Raw genomic sequence first — 14,426 nt, forward strand, 5'->3', positions numbered from 1 at the left:
GTCAACCACCACCCTCTGTCTTCTTACAGCTAGCCAATTTCTGATCCAAACCACTAAAATCACCCTCAATCCTATGCCTCCGTATTTTCTGCAATAGCCTACCATGGGGAACCTTATCAAATGCTTTACTGAAATCCGTATGCACCATATCAAACGCTTTACCCTCATTCACCTACTTGGTCACCTTCTCAAATAACTCAATAAGGTTTGTGAGTAATGACCTACCGTGCTGACTATCCCTAATCAAATTATTCCTTTCTAGTTGATTATAAATCCTATCTCTTATAGTCTTTTCCAACACTTTACCCACAACCAAAGTAAGTCTCACTGGGCTATAATTACCAGTGTTGTCTCTACTCCTTTTCTTGAACAAGGGGACAACATTTGCTATCCTCCAGTCTTCTGACACTATTCCTGTAGACAATGATGACATAAAGATCCAAACCAAAAGCTCTGCAATCTCATCCCCAGCTTCCCAGAGAATCCTAGGATGAGTCCCATACAGCTCAGGGGACTTATCTATTTTCACACTTTTCAGAATTGTTAACTCCTCCTCCTTATGAACCTCAATCCCGTCTAGTCTAATAGCCTGTATCTCAGTATTCCCCTCAACAACATTGTCTTTTTCCTGTGTGAATAGTGACGAAAAATATTCATTTAGTGCCTCTCCTATCTCTTTGGACTCCACGCACAGCTGTCCTTGACTGGCCCTAATCTTACTCTAGTCAATCTTTTATTCCTGACATACCTATAGAAAGCTTTAGGGTTTTCCTTGGTTTATGGAACTTCTAAGCAACCCTAGTCATTGTAAATATGTATTATTGCTTAGTAGTGTTATAAAGGTGTCCCACATTAAATGGAATAGTACCCAAGTTGTTCTGTGCTATTGATATCTGGGCCAGAGCCTTTAGATTCTAGAAAGGACTTTTTTACATGAATAGCCCAAGACATATCGAAAATGACATTGTACAACACAGGACTGCTTGCATGACAAATAGTGAATGAAGTATGGGAGCTAAGCAATCCCACAACTGAAGAATTATTTCAAAGCTCTATCACATCCAATCCTGATGGTGGTCAACATTCAAACAACTCACTGGAGATGGAGGCTCCATACTCAGCTGATGGGAGAGCTCAACACAAAAGGATAAAAATAAAGCACTTGCAATGATCTTCAGCAAGAGGGCTTCAGTACCTTAAAAGTTAATCTTCAACCAATTTGTTTCACTCTGTGTAACATTAAGAAATAACTCATGATTTCTGGATAGGCACGTGATGATGGGCCAGACAGCATCTTGAAAACCTGAGCTCCAGAACAAGCAATTGCCAAAGCTTTTTATTCCTGTACTCTGGATGGAATATTTTATTATCCATCACCAAGAATTACTCAGCAGCACCCCTATGGATTTAGCTGGTTGAACCCTAAAGGACATATCTGCTAGTGGTGCTGGAACCAAAAAGAGAGGAAAACCTATTTGACCACAACGTCACCACTTTATCTGTTGCAGATGAATTTCTCAATAGTAGTAAGACTGAGCACTGCATTGATTTTGTGAAGGCGAACTCTTGTATTTATATCAAACATACCCTCCATGGATTGTGTAGAGCTACTGCTGTGTTAAATGGTATAGACCTAGGATGGACCTAGCAACTCCAAATTGGATAATTATGAGGCACCATGGGCCTCAGCAGCTGCAGAAATTTGTTCAACACAGTCTGTAACCTCATGGCCTGGGATATCTTCCATAATAACTTTGCCATCTGGATGGAGGAATTAACATTGCATTCAATGCAGAAAGGCACATTAGGAGGAGTAGCAGGCTCACAAATACTCACAAGTAAACTGTCAAACTGGTGAAGGAACAGTATGTCAAACAGCTGAACCAGAATACAATTGACAGAGCTAAGCAATCTCAAAACCAACATTTCACATCGAAGCATAGCAGTCCTGTCACATCCAATCATTAATAGTGGTGAACTTCACAATAGAGGAGGAGACTTCCCAAATATCCTCATCCTCAATGATGGAGAAGCCCAGCACATCAATTCAAAAGACAGAGGTGAAGCATTTGCATCCACTTTCAGCTGGAGATGCCAAGTGATCCATCTCAGCCTCCTCCTGTGATCCAAGGATTACTGATGCCAGTCTTCAGACAACTTGATTGGCTCCATGTGATTGCAAGAAATGCTGGAGGCATTGGATGTTTCAAAGGCTCTGAGGCCTGAAAATATTCCAGCAATAGTACAGGAGACATGTGGTCCAGAATTAGCTGTACCCCTAGCCAATCTCTTTCAGTGTATCTACAGTGTTGGCATCTACTTGACAATCTGGAAAATTGCCCAAACATGTCCTGTGTGCAAAAAGCAGGGTAAATCTAAGCTAGCCAATTACACTCTATCTGTATATTCTTAATTGTCTGCAAAGTGATGGAAGGAGTCGTCAACAATGTTATTAAGCTGCACTGACCCACTAATAAGCCGCTCTCCAATGCTTAGTTTGGGAACAGGAAGACCTGACTTAAGACCCGATTACAACATTATTGCAAACGTTGGCAAAACAGCTGAATTCCTGAGGTGAGATGAGAGTGACTGCCTTTGACATCAAGGTAACATTTGACTGAATAGAGCATCAAGAAGTTAAATTAACTCTTTACAGATTAGAATAATCCCTAGGAGAAATGAAGATGGTTTTGATTATCAGTGGCAATTAAGTCAGTTTCAGGACATCAGAATCTTCAATTTCCCATGCAGCTTTCATACAGTCAGTTGTATCTGGGGTTCCTCATGTTTCCAATGTATAATTCCAGTCTAATTGCTTAAACAATTATCTGACAGTCACCAAGTCTGGGTCACTTGGGAATTCCACAGGGCAGCATCATGGATCTATGTATCTCCAGTTGTTTTATCAATCATCTTCCCTTCATCATAGGGTCAGAAATGGAGATGTTCAGTGATGTTTTCATAGTGTTCAGTACCACTTGTAAATCATCAAATACTGAAACAATCCATATGGACCAAGTTTAGACTTGGGAGGCTAAGTGGCAAGTAACTTTTATGACATACCAATGCCAATCAATGACCATCTGAAGACAGAGAATCTCACTATCACCCCTTCATAGTCAATGGATGGTCATTACTGAATATCCCATACGCAGCACCTGGTGGATACCATTGACAAGAAGCTTAGCTGGACTATCACATAAATACTGTGACTGAGATTCTTGTGATGAGTAACTCATCTCCTGATTCCCAAAGATTTAACAGAGGTCACAAATCAGGAGTGTGATGTAGCACTCTCCACTCACAAGCATGAGTTCAGGTCCAACAGCTCTCACAGATCTTGACACTATCCGGAATAAAGCAGCCCACTTGACTGGCACCTCATTTGCCATCTACAGCCAAACACTCCTGCAATTTCCGACACACTGTAGATACCATGTGCAATATATATAAGTCGTAGCCTAGTACCTAGCCTCTTTCGACAGCGTCATACAAATGTGTTACTCCCACCTCCAAGAATGACAAAGACAGCAGGTGGATGAGAATACCACCATCTGTAAGGTCCCCTCCATCCTTCTGACTCAGAATGATACTGACATTCCTTAATCCTTGTCTGCTCAAAGTTTGGGAGCTCCCTACCTAACAGCTGTGGGTGTATCTTTACCACGCAAACTACTGTGGTTCAACAAAGCGGCTCATTGCCATCTTCTCAAGGTTAAATGACAATGGGCAATAAATTTTGACCGTGTCAATAATACCCACATTCCGTGAACAATTTTTTTAAAAATCAGTTTTTATTAGCTACCTGGCTATTTCCCCACGCGTCGAAGTGTCACAATTTGCTTGCTAACTCTCTTTTCAAGCCATTTGGGATATTTATGATGCTGACTACTCACCTACAAATGTAAGACAACTAAAAGCTTGGTTGTGCAGTTAGGGTTTAAGGACTGACCTAAAGGAGGAGAGAAAGTGAGCATTTTCAGGCGGGAGTTTCAGGGCCTAAGCAACTGAAGACATGATCTAGTAGAACGATGAAGACTGTCAATATGCAAAATTACAGAATTAGAGGAATGAAGAGTACTTGGAGGATTATAGAACTAGGATAGTTACCAGAGATAGAAGAGGCCCTGGAGGGATTTGAACACAAGGATTAGAATTTTAAAATAGAGGGGTTGCCGTAAATCAACAAGCTCAGGGTTGATGGATGAGCAAGACTTAGTGTGAGTTAAGTCACTGGCAATAGGATATTAGTTGGGCATAGGAAGGAAGAAAGCAAAAGGGTAGAAACCTCCTGAACAAGGTTCAACATAAGAGAGCGACAGGTTGTAACCTCAAAGTCTCAAGCAGCAGCTGCTTGTGAACATATGGGGAAGTGCTTTGGAGAATTGCCAGAAAAGTTTTGCTGCTGTAAAAGTTAAATCTCATCAGAGTGCCTCACTGATGGACAGTCACCAGGTCAGGGAATAAAAATGCTTGTTGCCATATTTGGCGATCCAGATGTATAATCTGAATAATGTGGAGGTGCTGGTGTTGGACTGGGATGGACAAGGTCAGAAATCACACAACACCAGGTTAGAGTCCAACAGATTTATTTGAAATCACAAGCTTTCGGAGCTTGTCAATTATTTTTAAGCTACCTATACATGACACCTCCTGGGGGGGTGGGGGGGTGGGTGGGGTGCAGGGGATGTGGCAGGAATTGAAGTGGGATAATCATGTCTAGAGTTGGGGACAGTATCACAAATCCCTGGACCTGCATACCTATATTAAATTTGCTGCTGGAATGATGTTGTTGAAATGAATTGCCAAATTCTTGGTATGGTGCCATCTGGTGGGGAATGTGTTTCTGAGGCCATAAAGTTTGGAGTCAGCTGCAGGAACTAAAATGTTGCAACTTTTGAATGTTACCGTGAGAATAGCGCCACGTTTTCAAGATATAATGATGTTAATCTCCTACAATCACTTGCACTGCTGGCAACAAGTCTGGTGCTGCAGCTGTAGTGTGAGAGTGGAGAGAGAGCAGAGAAATTGGAATGGGTTGAGGGAGTGGAAGGAGGCAAAGGAGAATGAAAGAAGTGAACAGACAGACAAAGGGTTGTGGGAGGAAGGAAGGGTTAGGAGAGAGAAGGAGGAAATGGGCAGTGACAGGATGACAAAGGGATGTGAGAGGAGGGGAGGAGAGGAGGTGAGAGGAGGAAATGAAGGGGGAGAAATGAAAAAGGCTGGTGCAGGAAGGGAGCAAAATAGGAACGGCCAGGAATGACGGAGGCATGAGAAGAGGAAGGAGTGGAAAGAGACAAACGGAAGCGGGAGACAAAACCTGTCGTGTGGAGTGGAAGAGAAGATGTGGGAAGGAGAGCTGCAGACGAGAGGCTGAGATGGGAAAACATTGAAGTGGAGAGGGAGGAAGGAAAGATGGAAATTATGGGTGCGAGAGATGGGAGACAGCATTCAGCGTGTAGCTACTTTGACATTTCTAGGTCTGAAAGAGTTAATAATGTGGAGTGCCATTAGCACCATTGACTATGACGATGCCAGGTCATAGAATCCCTGCAGCATAGAAGCAGGACGTTCGGCCCACCAAGTGCACACTGCCCCTCCAAAGAGCATCCCGCCCAGAGCTCTACTCAATCTCTGTAACCTTGTGTTTTTCCCATGGCTAATCTACCTAGCCTACACATTGTATATTATTTTATCTTCTAGAGGCGTGGCACAGTGGCTCAGAGGTTAGCACAGCTGCCTCACAGTGCGAGGGACCCAGGTTCAATTCCACGCTTGGGTGACTGTGTGGAGTTTGCACATTCTCCCTGTGCCTGCATGGGTTTCCTCTGGGTGCTCTGCTTTCCTCCCTGAGTCCAAAGATCCGCCAGCTAGGTGGATTGGCCATGCTAAATTGCCCATAGTGTTCAGGGGTGTGCAAATTAGGTAGGGTATAGGGGAATAGGTCTGGGTGGGATGCAGCAAGGGTCATTGTGGACTTGTGGGGCTGCAGGGGCTGTTTCCACACTGCAGGGATTCTATGATGCCTGAGCACTTTGGACAATTATAGAATGGTCAATCCACCTAACCTTCACGTCTTTGGAGTGTGGGAGAAAATCCATGCAGACACAGGGAGCACACACAAACTCCACGGAGACAGTTGCCTGAAGCTAGAATCAAACCCTGGTCTGCAATGCTGTGAGGCAGCAGCGCTAACCACTGTGCCACCCTAAAAAAAAGGAATGCTTCATGAATTTGCATGTCACCCTTGTGCAGGGGCCATGCTAATCTCTGTATTGTTACAATTTTTGCCGAAGTGAGCTTGGATTTGTGGGCAGAAAAGTTTATGATCATGAAGGAGAGAGAGCTAACATCATGTCCTCCGCAAAGTCTCTGTAACAGTGTCTATCACATCAATGAAGGTGCTTGCTGACTATAAACTGTTAACCACATTAGAATGACTGATTAACCTTGAAACAAAAGAATGCGATCAGATTCATCTTCTATTCTGTGAGTGGGCCCAACTTTCACAGCATCATCTTAACACAAATGCCATTAAAATATTATAGCTGAGATAGTAGGAACTGCCGATGCTGGAGAATCCTAGATAACACGGTATAGAGTTGGATGAACACAGCAGGCCAAGCAGCATCAGAGGAGCAGGAAAGCTGACGTTTCAGGTCGAGACCCTTCTTCAGAACATCAGCTTTCCTGCTCCTCTGATGCTGCTTGGCCTGCCGTGTAGCTACTCAGTTTCAAATGATATAAGCAATACATAGGTGGGTTCAATCTTCATTAACTTAGAACTGAAAGAAATTTCATGGACCCACAATAACAACACACAGTGAAAAATTACATTTTTTTTAAGCAGAGATTGCTAAGTTAGGAAGATGTTGAAACAAAATACAATCCTGTTAAGCTTTTCTTCCCTTTCAATCATACTTATCAAACCCTAAGAGTTTTCGCTTTAATTATGGATCTCTTCCATGGTGACACTGAGCAACTTGTGCAGATTCATCAACTTAGTTGTTAAAAAAAACTGCATAAACTTTATTAATATTTAGCAACAGTTTCTTTAAAATGTGTGCATTGTGGACTGACTGATGTAAATGCTTGCAACTCAAAACTATTTCTGTCAATTTATTTAAGTTGCAATATACCTTGGCAACATTTATTCTCTATTCTGAATTTTCAGATTCTGCTTTCTGGAGCCTGGCTTCCTGTTATTGAGCAATGCCAAATATGCAGCAACCATGCATTACATTGTGAAGTCATTTCATGGTCTTTTTATGCCGTGGGACTCAATCATAATTTTCATAAAATTGCTTGAACATTATTCAGCCTGGCTTAGCTTACCCCTGAATCAGAAGGTCAGGAGTTCAAGCTCCCATTCTGGGGTTTGAACACATGATTTAAATTGCCATTTCAGTAATGTTATGATTCATCAATGCATGTGTCATTCTTAAGATAAGATGTTAAATGAAGTCCTCACGGACCTGTTCAAGTGAACTTAAAAGATTTCAAGGGATTATTTGAAGAAGAGCATGGGCTCTGATATATTATCCAAGACAACATAAATCTCTGAACCAACACCATAAAAGGTAAACAGATTAACTAGTTATTTACGATTTTGTTGTTTGCAAATTAATAAGGTGCTACATCAAAGCACATTCTTAGTTCGTATTCATTTCCTGAGATAGTTGTATCTGGTTTCTGTACTTAAATGATGAAAAGTTAGGGATTATTAAGAAGCAGAAGAGGCTTAGGAGCCCAAGTACAGAACGGTGAATGGGTGCAAATATAATGAAATGGAATCCCCACAGTGTGAAAGCAGGCCATTCAGCCCATCATGTTCACAACAACCCTCCAAAGAGCATCCCATCCAATCTCTGTAATACTGTATTCCATGTGGCTAACCCACCCAACCTGCATATCCCTGGACACTACAAGCAGTTTATCATGGCCAATCCACCTAGCCTGCACATCTTTGGAATCTGGGAGGAAACTCGTAGACACAGGGAGAATGTGTAAACTCCACATAGACAGCTGCCTGAGGGCAGAATTGAAATTGGGTCCCTGGAACTGTGATCAAGCAGTGCTAATCACTGAGCCACTGTAGGCTAGCAGCTATTCCTCCATTGCAAGGTCAGACTACACCCAATGCACTGTGTGCAGTTTTGGTCCGCTTATCTCAGGAAAGATATTGCTGCAGAGAAAGTTACTAACGCTTCTGCGTGTCCCCAGTGTGATTGGCTTTTCTCTCGTTAGCCAGCCCACACTCTAGCATGTCTTACCAACCTCTGAATGAAGTTTTGGCTTGAGAATAACAAGCATCTCTTTTTCCTTGTTTCTGTGGCTGCTACTGTCTCTTTGTAATTGTGTTTTAGATGCTGGTTGACTGTTTGCATCTTGTCAAAGTGTGATGCTCTTAACATGGTAAAAGCCCTCTTAATTTAAATGCTTTATTTTCTTCTGGGTCTTCCAGATCTCTTCTCCTTGTGGTCAGAATCCGATTTACACTTCTGCAACTATGTATTATCTCCTGATTATCACTGCAGGCATCAAGTGGTAGCTTGCTTTCTACTAGTGTGAAGCACAGAGTAAAAGTTGTTTGAGCTATTTTGCTGCCCCACCTTCTCCTTTGGCTTTGCTTTATTTAGGCCTATCTATTGATCAGTAGTGGACGGTACACAGTTAAGGAGTATCTACAGAAGAGGCTCTCTTCTTAGATAACAAAATGAATTATTGCAAGATAGCAATAAATGCAATCACATTCTACTCGGGCATAATTAAATTTCATCATTCAAGAAACATTTGGACAGGTGTGTGGATGGAATAGTTATGGAGGAACATGGACCAAATGCAAGCAAATAGGACTAGTTTAAATTGTGAAAACTGGGTAGCATGGGCAAGTTGGGCCAAAGGGCCTGTTCCCATGCTGTAGACCTACTGAGTCTACGACTATGGCTCTATTAGGAAGTTAGGGATTCATTCCTACAGCTCCTTGCCTCCATCCATATACTGTGAGTGACATCTGTGGAACGGGTGGAAACAATTTGACATGAACATTGATTCCTTCAGGACCATTACTTTATACATTATATTCCTGATCCCAGGCCGTTTTTGTGTAGCCCACTGTTGGTGATGAAAGCTTTGGGTGCAAAACACACATGCGCCTCTTTCTAAGGCTAGGTTTCCCGCTCTGAGCACCACAGGAAAATTATATTGTCTTCCACACACTATTTTTTTAAGTGCTGGTTTAGGTTTTGCAAATTCAGTGTGACTGGTGAAGGAAGCTTACCAAGAAGACTGGAGAATTCTGAAAGATAAGTATAAGATGTTTTTGACAACTCCATACTGTATCGTAATGTAGGAGAGATTCATCCAAAGGTAAGTTGACCCCTACATTGTTTAGCACTGTAAAATTGTTGTCATGCATTATGATACATTTTTAATTGTCAAAGATCTGTATTGTATTAAAAATGTAAAAGCAATTTGTGTCGTGCATTATGATACATTTTTAATAGTTAAAGGTCCACAATGTATTAAAAATGTAAAAGCGAGTTGTCTCAGCCTGTGCTATTACTAGTCTCCAACATGATAAAGATTCAGGAAGGTTTCAAATAAGGTTTCAGATTTCGAGCTAAGTGATAAATAAAAAAGGCCACCGGTCAGACTACAATGGAGACTTTGAGAGATTGAGAGTGAAAATAAGAGGAGTCAACCATCAATCAAAATGCCTTAATTGATCTAGTAAAGTAGAAGTGATGTTGGAAAGCACCTTCCAGGCATGATAGCCTTCTGACCATTTAAGGTCTTTAAGGTCTGTTTGATAGGCATTAACATAGAATTACAATTGTTCTTACAATAACAAAAAATTGCATCAGTTGGCTGCTAATCAGTGAAGTGCTGTGATTTGTGAATCACGAGAATGAATTAAAAATAACAGAGATGGTCCTTGAGATAGTTCTCTAATTCAATATTCTAACTTAATGCATGGGCTGGGGGCACTGAGATTCTTCTGTCTTGAAAAAAATAATTGACTGGGACCTTTTGTCATCCACAAGGTGTTAGTTTTAAAGAAAAGCTACATTTTGAATATAGTTTCAATTGCAGATGTTAGAGTAGGTCTAAAGTAAGTCTAACCCTAACCCTAATGCTAACCCTAACCCTATCGCAGCATAAAACTAATAAATAACAAATACAACATTGATGCCGGGAAATTCTTATTGATACAAGTTGTTGCATTGGAGTTCCAGGTTACTCAAAGGATGGAAAAATTCATTTAAAAGATAGCTAGTTGCTATGTTAGGTGTGAGGGTAGGAAAGAAAGGCTCTCATTTATTTGATTGGCTTTGATTTATTATTGTCACATGTACCTAGGTACAGTGAAAAGTGTTGTTTTGCATATAGTGAAGGCAGATTATACAACACAAAGTGCATTAGGGAATAGAACAGAGCAAGGAATACAATGTCACAATAAAGTGCACAGAGAGTGAGATCAACTTTAAATTTAAAATTTGAGAGGTCCATTCAAAAGTTTGATAACAGCAGGGAAGAAACTGTTCTTGAATCTATTCTTATGTGTATACAAGCTTTTATATCTTCTGCCCAATGGAAGACGGTGGAATAGATTATAATGGGGATGGGGGGGTGCCTTTGATGATGTTGGTTGCTTTCCCAAGGCAGTGAGAAGTATAGATTGAATCAATGGATGGAAGGTTTGTCTGCATGATGGACTGGGCTATGTTCATGACTTTCTGTAGTAGAGCAGTTGTCAAATCATGCAGTGATGCATCCAGATAGGATGCTTTCTATAGTGCATCTATAAAATTTAGTAAGGATCCTTGTGGACATGGCAAATTTCCTTAGCCTCCTGAGTAGAGACATTGTTGTGCTTTCTGGATCGTAGTGTGGAAATAGGTAGACCAGGACAGATTGTCGGTGATCACCACTCCCAGGAACTTGATGCCCTCGACCAGCTCCACCTCAGCACCATTAATGCAAACAGGATCATATCCTCCCCTCTACTTTCTGAAGCCAATGACGAGCTCCTTCATTTTGCTGACTTTGAAGGAAAGATTGTTGTCTTTACACCATGCCACTATAAAGTGCCTTTTATAATTTCAGGGCATTTCAAAGGACATTACAGCCAGTGGAATAGCTTTTGAAATGTATTCATTGTTGTAGTGTAAGCAACATGGCAACTAATTGCACCCAGCAAACAGTCAAAAATGTGATGATGACATCGAAATAATGTGATTTTATTTTAATAGTGGTGTTATTGATGGATAAATCCTCACCCGGGAACTAAGGATAGATTCTTCAAGACTCTGTCAAGGGGTATTTAGGGAGGTGATGGCCTAGTGGTATTATTGCTGGGCTGCTAATCTAGAGACACAGATAACATTCTGGGGACCCAGGTTCAAATCCTGTTATTGGCACTTGTGGAACTTGAATTAAATCAAATATCTGGAACTAAGAATCTACTGATGACCATGAATCAATTGTCAGGAATAAACCTATCTGGTTCACTAATCCCTTTTAGGGAAGGAAACTGCCATCCTTACCTGGTCTGGCCTACATGTGACTCCAGACCCACAGCAATGTGGTTGACTTTGAACTGCCCTCTGGGCAATTAGGGATGGGCAATAAATGCTGCCTAGCCAGTGACGTCCTAATTGCATTAATGAATTTAAAATAAATTATTTCTGAAAAGGATATACAGGCCTTGGTTTAGCATCTCGTTAGAAATAATACCTCTGACAGCGCAACACACCTTCAGACTGCAAATAGAGTTAGCTACAAGTGTCTAAATTGGGTCTTGAACCCACAACCTTCAGACTCAGATATGGCTATTGCAAACCTGGACAGTGGCAACAAAAAGTAGGTCTTTCTAAAAGGATTCATAAATAAAGGAGACTTCAAGATTATAGTGTATCTAGGAGCCATATGAATTGTGCAAATTAGCATCCAGGACTAATGTAGCAAACATTTAAAATCTGGAAATCAAATTGCCAATTATCAACTAATAAGTCTGAGGTAATTGTGTCGGATCTATATTTTTTAAAAAATGACTCAGTGAATGAGAAAATGTATTTGCAGGGTACACATACTGTTAGGTTGGTTTTCGGAGACCCTCACAGACTTGAAGCAATAACAAAACACTGACCTGTTTAGAAAAACACAAATCCTTTATTACAAAGCAAGTACAAGCTGTGGAGGATCACTGTACTCAACCCAGCACAGAGTGCAGAGTCTCGTAAGCGATTTTCTCCAAGCAGTGGACAGTCCCCGCTTTTTGTACCTTATCAAGTGCATAATACATAAAGCAATTTTACGTCTCACAATGGCATGTTACATGAAACAATCACTACATTGGACAATGACATGATACACAAACAATTACTATATCGAAAACTTAAAGAGAGAAGGATACAGCAGGAGGTGATTTCAAGTTGCCGAAGTGACAATGTAATTTCAAGTCGCCAAAGTGCCTGGCTTGAACAAAAGTCAGTGCCCTGGCCCCTTTAGCAGAAACAGAAGTTACGTTCTTGACAGGGTCTCAGAAGTGTCACACCTTCACAAATGCTGCCCACCTAATCTTATTTGAGATAGTTTCTACATACCTCTGTGCAGGAAGATAAAGACTTGCAAAGTTTATACCTAATTCTATTCAAGCAGGAAGCTTAAGGCAGTGTCATTCTACCTTTGTGTAGGAAGATAAGGATTTACAAAGTTTTATACCTAATTCTATTCAGGCAGGAAGTTTTAAGGCAGCATCTGCATACCTCTGTGTAAGCATACAAAAAGCATTAATTTACAGAGAATGTAAATCAACGGGATGTTATCCCAATAACATCTTAATACAACATCCTCCTCCTTCACAAAAAAGTTGAATTATTTACAATAACACATGAGTCTATCAGATTTTGTAAATTATGGGTAATTTGCTGATATATTCATATCTCATGATAGTGACTCTGTATGGAGGTGACCACAGATTGCTTACCATCATCAGTGATGTTACATCATTTGTGTTTGTGCTTGGGATCTTGTAAGCCAAGCAACAGGATTGGGAGGCAGTTGAGAAACTGGAACACATCTATTTTTCCTCAGTTCCAACTCACCATTGTGCCATAGCTTGCATGGACCTCATAGGTACTCACTTCTGAGCACATTGGTCATCTCAGCTGATTGACATGGATCCTCTGTGAGATCCTGAATACAACTCTATTGCCCTGATTTCAGAAATTTGGTACTTGCATTTTTATCAAATACGATGATCATCTACTTTTGCAGATTTACAAGCTGCTCTTGAGTTTTGAAAAGAGTACTTAAGACATGAGTCAATAAACTGATACATTCTGGTCTGCCAGACTCAGGCTCCATTGGTGAATTAATGTTTTCATTCAGATGTGTTACTTTCAGTCGTAGCATAGCAATGTTGATATTATCTGGTCTGTTTACCTTTGAGAATTAGATCTTTGACTGTGTGAATTAGATATTTAGCTAAATCATTGGACATGGGATAATGTGGAGAAGTAATATTGTGATCAATACTCCATTTTTCACATATATTTGGGAATAGCTTACAAACAAGTTGTAGACTATTGCCTGGAATGATCTCTTGGGGGATCAAATAAATTTAACATATGGCTGAAAGCATGCTGGACAGTTGTGCTTGAGGCATTCTGCAATTTTTTTTCTTTATTTGTTCATGGGATGAGGTCAGCATTTAGTGCCCATTCTGAATGTCTAGATGGCAGTTAAGTGCCAACCACATCATCACATGTAGGCCAGACTAGGCAAGGATGGTAGGTTCCTTCCCTAAAAGATGGAATCATGGTCACCATTCAACTTTTAATTCCAGATTTTTGTTTTATTGAATGCAAATTCCAACCTCTACTGTGGCAGGATTCAAACCCAGGTCCCCAGAACATGAGGGATAATGGGAACTGCAGATGCTGGAGAATCCGAGACAGCTGGATGAACATCAGATGAAGGGTCTAGGACTGAAACATCAGCTTCTGTGCTCCTAAGATGCTGCTTGGTCTGCTGTGTTCATCCAGCTCTACACTTTGTTATCCCCAGGACATTATCCGGGTCTCTGGATTTACAGTCCACTGATAATACCATTAGGTCATCACCTCTCAAAATGACCTATGTTGAGGAACTTGTGAAAATAGCCAATGATCATGTAATCATTTCCATGAACATAAAGAAGGTTTGGTATGATTTTGGACAGTGAAGGGTGCTGTCCTCATGTCCTCTTCACACTGACATGTATATGATCCCAGCTGATGTTTTTACTGGACAGTTCAGTCTATCAGAAGATCATACTTGGTTTGGGTTTTAACAAGGTGGTCTTTCACTGAAACATAATGCACTAAATGCAAAGTTGCAGATTTTGTTTCAATGAATGTTTATTAGCAAAAGAAATGAAG

The 14,426-nt window shown here is 40.8% G+C and overlaps 1 protein-coding gene and 1 pseudogene across 2 annotated transcripts in view; one reads left to right on the plus strand and one right to left on the minus strand.

Moving 5' to 3' along the window:
- The window catches only part of LOC125465996 (cytotoxic T-lymphocyte protein 4-like), a 96,194-nt gene that overhangs the window by 26,073 nt on the left and 55,695 nt on the right, over window positions 1–14,426 (plus strand). The window lies entirely within an intron of this gene.
- On the minus strand, window positions 6,211–6,305 carry LOC125466083 (U6 spliceosomal RNA; annotated as a pseudogene).

The sequence above is a fragment of the Stegostoma tigrinum genome, chromosome 30 (assembly GCF_030684315.1).
Source record: "Stegostoma tigrinum isolate sSteTig4 chromosome 30, sSteTig4.hap1, whole genome shotgun sequence".
In the NCBI taxonomy this organism is placed as follows: domain Eukaryota; kingdom Metazoa; phylum Chordata; class Chondrichthyes; order Orectolobiformes; family Stegostomatidae; genus Stegostoma; species Stegostoma tigrinum.